Genomic DNA, 5,443 nt, shown 5'->3' with positions numbered 1-5,443 from the left:
CACTGTATGTTGCATCTTTATTCATGTGGAAGGCTATTCAAAAAGATTAACAGATACAGGACCTCTGGAGTAGTTTCTCTGTCTTGCTGGTTTTTAATGAGGGAGAGACCATGTATCGTAGCACCAAGAAGGTAAAGAATGTATTTCAAGATAAAAAGTTTCTGTCATTTATAAAGGGTATCAACAGTTTTATTCATTACTAGAAGACAGAGCTAGTATAATTCATAATAAAATAAGTGTTCTCATGATCATCTTGTAATTTGAGATGCAGCTCTGAAAAATACTGCACACTATCACCTCTCTGTGACAAATATAGCAAGCAGGATGGGGCCAAAAACAGCTACAAGTTGAAGCTTAGTTGCAAGATCTCAGATCAGAATGTCAGTAAGATAAATGTTTTTGCTTTGTAGTGACGTGCTAATTTATCTCAGCCACAGAGGCATTCTGGATCTGTTTTTTAACAGCCTCTGCAGGAAAAGAAATCTTGATCTTGGACTCTGGGCCTTATAGAGTGTATAAGGTTCAAAAACTTCTAATTTTTCTAAGGCAACTTAGTGGTATTTACTAGACATATCTAATGCAGTGCAGTTAATGTCAGGTTAATTACGACTTTCTTTCATCAAGTTGGTCCTAATAGCTTCTATGAGTAATAGATAAGAAAGCATGCTCAGATACAAATATCTGTTGTGGTAATACATTTTTAATGCTCCCTATTTTTAAGAACACTAAAATCTTTTGATGAGATGAAGTAATAATGGCCTTTTTTTAAACAGGAAAAACAGGCATATGCAGCTGCACCTATGAATGGAAGGTCAACACACAGAAATAGAATATACCAGCCATATATAAGTATGTTGACACGTATGCAAATGTCTTATATACCTGTACGTTTCTGAAAAAAACTTTGGTTTGTACTGCTAAACTAGATGAGGACCAGAATATTCTGACTAAATACTTTATTGGACAAATACCAGTTCATTGTAGTGACTTCACATGAAGAATGTGTGTGTTTAGCTAAAATCCTCATTAATGCAAAACCAGTTGCTCTGGTGCCTTATCCCAAAAAAAAAAAAAGCAAGCAGTAGCCCAGCACTAAGGCTGTTTCATCTGGAAAGAGAAGACTCCTTGCTCCACTATCCTAGGTGAGTGAACACAGTGCTAGACTTCAGCTTTTCTGTGCTGCATCTCTCATTTAGATGCTGTGACTATTTAGCATCTTCCAGAGGAGCATCTGAAGAAGTCAAAACTTCCCAAGTTAGCCCTGAGAAGGTTTGAGTATGCTGTTAACATGTGCGGTAAACACAAGATAATAGATTGGGAGGTTAATGGACCAGAAATGGTGAGTAGAGGAGCTACGCCTGTCTGGATGAAATGAGTAAGATGGCTGATGAATCCTACTTTTGGCTCAAAAACCCCACCCAGTAACAGCAGGATGGGGGGAGGAACCACCACCAAACACATAGCAAACCCAAACCTCAAACCTACACTCATGCCCCGCAAAGAGGAAAATTGTTATGCTAGCAAGAAAAATTACCAAAGGAAACACATTTCATTGTTACCACTGTCTCACCGTCATCATTTTTCCACCAGTAAGCCTTTGTCGGCTCCATCTTAAAGGGGTGGCTTGCCCCAGCTGGACTAGTGGACCCTGGTGCCACTCCCCCCACACACACAGCCCTTACAGGATCCAAGAGGCTTACTGACCTGAAATACAGAATCTGAGGATCTGTAGCCTTTGTGTCTTTTGTCCTTACTGGGTTTAGTTTTTTAATTAAACCTAACCACCTTGATGATAAAAATACATCTCTCTGAGCACAGAGGCAGGCATTTAACACTTTAAGCTTGTCAGAGCTCAGAATGTGTGAAGAGTTTGTGTTACTTCTGCATTCTTTTCCAGTTTGCAAACAATTTAAAAAACCAACCATAGACAGAACTGTCTTTGTTTCTTATAGTCCTCTTTTTTCATTTCCTCTTGTCCGCGAGGAATCAGAAAGAGATTCTGTAGTAGTAGTCACAGCTTGAATCCACCCTCACTCGTATTTTATTCCAAGCAGAATTATCACTGCTTTCGCTTCCTCTAAAAGACTGCAGTTTCCTCCACTTCAAAAAAATATGTGATATTGTAAAAATGAGTTCACTTTGCTATTTTATGATGGAGGAGGAGCAGATAAAGACTGAGATACGGCATCATGAAGAAAATCTTTCTGCTCAAAACCTGGGGCCCTGCTTCACTGTCTAGTCTTTTGGTAATCATTCGTTCCACTGAAACAAGAACCTGGGTTTCACAGCTCTGAAAGGCTGGGTTTAGTTGGGTTTTTTTCCTCTCAGATGGAACAGGAAGATTTCTGAAACTGTATGAGAGGAGGGGACTGTGAAACAGGAAAACATTTTCCCTATTAGCTGTAGTCCCAGCCTCGACCAGTGAGCCTCCTTTTCCTTTCGGTTTGTGCTCTGACTGATCTCCGAGGCAATACAGCCCATGAAGGTTCCCGAGTTTAGTGATTTCATCCCGCTGCTTTGTCCCAGTCAGCACTTCATTGCCTCCTGGAGCTAGCTGCTCTCCCCTGGGACTGTGGATAGTTATTTCAGCTGGCAGCCAGTCACCCAGTGCTGAAGCTGGGGGAAAGCCCTGATCTACTCAGTCCTGTAGATCCTAGCTGATAGTTTCTTATCAAACTACCAGCAGGCTTCACTTAGCTCAGGTAGACCTGACGGGTGACAGCCTGTAGCAAAACAAATCTATACGCCATATGTATATTTTCTGGTGGCTTTTGCCCAGGAGACTTACCCCACTCAACAAAGAAGGGGCCAAGACCAAACAGCAGTGTTTGAGCAGTTGGGTACTGACAATTTTAGGAAAAAAAAACCCAACTCTTGCACTCCCTTAGCTTATTAAAAGCAGAAGCAATAGCTCGCTAAAAACCCTGCCATGAACTGTTCAAAAATGTGAGTTTTCAGTTTCTTACCCCTCCCAGACTGAACATGATTTCCATGAAACTCAGCTGATAATTGACACACTGAGGAGAAAAGCAAGACAAACCTTACCTTATCTTACCTGATCTGTGAGGAATATTGTTTTTTATGGAGTCCTGATTCCTCTGCTACAGACCAGTCCTGGTTGCTTGTTGATGTTTTTTGTCTTCAGCAGCAGGTACTCTCGCTGCACACACAGCAGCAGGGTGTGTCAGGGAAAGGGTCCTGTGAGGTCCATGAGTTTGGCTTGTCAAGTCCTACAACAGTGCACTTGAGCTTGGCATTTTTATTTTCATTTTGGTATTCATTCATATGTGCATGGGCTTGTTTCTCTCCAACATTAAACTCTGCTTCTGGTGCTGCCTATAATAAAGTGGTAGTTTCAGCCCGGCACCAACCTGGGCTTTGCTAACAGGGTGTTAAGGCATCGAGGTATTGCAAATGAAACGTGACAGGTACAAGTTTTCCTAGTTTCAGTATCACACCCAGGTGTAATAAACTTCATACAGTGTGGAGTTTAGACTTACCTCAGCAAGTGCCTCCAGTGTGATTCACCTAGACACAGCTGCTTGAGCTAACACTCTGGTTTCTTCATGCCAAAATCCTTTATATAGGCATGTGCCTGTCCTCATCCTTTAGTTAAAATTCAGAAAGTGAATCAGTAAAATACAACTCAGTGATCTGCTTTTTGTTTGTTTGTTTTGCTTCAGCTATAGCACCTGGACTTCAAAAACAAAAAATAGGTATAGAGTGTGGGTTTGGATCCTCTGGAAATGGAAAGGGATTAGACTTCATAAAGGTAGAAAACACAATGCTCTTGAAAGGCAAGTTAGTACTGTTGGGAAAGGGAAGGTCAGCCCACCGCACACCCACACCCATGAATTAAATAGCAGGACAGAGATGAATGCGCACAGTGGATTTCTTGGTCCCTTGCACACTGCTGTCAGACAGCAATGAAAGCCAGTGTGTGAATGCAAAGAAGCCATATTTTAACCTCTGCCTACTTTTTAGTTTCATATATTCTCAGTCCAGCTGTAACAATATCAGATAAAAATAAAGTAATAGAAAAGATGTCAATACAAAAAATACATAATATGTAAAAATTAAATACATAATTAAAGCTATTAAAAGTACGCGATGTAGTAATATTTTATTAAGTATATTAAGTATATACAAATATAATGTATAATATATAAATATATATAAAGATGAAAAAATAATACAAATCAAACTCTTATAAAGATAGTCTCAGTCCAGTCCAGCTGTCCCCAGGTTTTTGACCCAGAACTGTGCGTCCAGCACCTTCACATGTCCTTAGCAAAATCAGGAAGTGTAAAAGCAAGGGTAAGCCCTTTTGATTCATCTATCAGCTGCAGTGACATGCATTGTTTCAGTAACAGAGCTGGACTGCTGGTGAGCATCAAAATATGTTTAAATGTCCTGCACCTAAATTCTCTCAGTTTAATTGTAATCACTGGACAAAGCTTATTGCTCCTTGAAAATATAGCTGAATAGGGCCCCACCAGACCACACAAAGTGGGGATGGTGCCCTTTGAAGAGGCCACCACAAGGAATGGAAGAATGAAGAGACACCCACGTGTACAGGGTGCCAGAACTCACCCTCTTGCTCAGTCCTTCCTTCAATGAAAAGGGTCTTTTGTCAGGGTGCTACCTTTACATCCATTTTGACCTAGGATTCCTATCACAAAATCAAATCAAACTCCTGAAAGTCAATGAATGATAACAAAGAGTCAGAGCAAAAAAAAAGAGTCTTTTCAGCAAGAAGGCGTACTAGCCTGCACATTGGTGTGGCAAGCTCCTAGAGTTCACTTGCAACATACAGTTCGTTGTAATAGGGCACGAACACCCAGCTCATTAACAATTTTCTCCAGAATTAGACAGGAACCCACAAGACTAGAAGCACAAGCTAACATACATATTCATCCAGTTATTCACACAGACAGAGTGGCAGACCACTCCAGCTGCTCCTGACTGAACCATCAATGCTTTTTTGTTTGTTTGTTTGTTTGCTGGGGGACAGGGGGAGGCATTATTTTCAAAAAAAATTTATGGCCGGGGCGTTCCAAAGCACATTGCCAGTCAAGCCCTCAGTGCATCTTGATCACTGTAATTCATACTGAAACATCTGTTTATCGGACTATTTACACAAGCTTAATTTAAGGACACTAAAACTTCCCTGCCTTCAGAGATCATTTTCTTGCAAGTCATTTCCGAAATTGAGAGGGTTTGATCCTTGCTTAGTCTGTTGAAAGTTCTCTTAATAGCCCCACAAAGATGATTTTCCTTTTCATTTAGGCCTCAAACTCCATTGATATGTGGAGGGTCTTACTTTGGTCTCAGCCTTTTGCTGTTTGGGGCTCATCCTAACAAATCTCTATTTTCAGCTGAGACCTTCCATCCCAGTCTACCTCAGCTCGCTGTGCTGCTCCACGTCTGCTGTGGCTGCAGT

Source organism: Falco peregrinus, chromosome 1, assembly GCF_023634155.1.
Source record: "Falco peregrinus isolate bFalPer1 chromosome 1, bFalPer1.pri, whole genome shotgun sequence".
In the NCBI taxonomy this organism is placed as follows: domain Eukaryota; kingdom Metazoa; phylum Chordata; class Aves; order Falconiformes; family Falconidae; genus Falco; species Falco peregrinus.
This window is presented reverse-complemented; position numbering follows the sequence as displayed.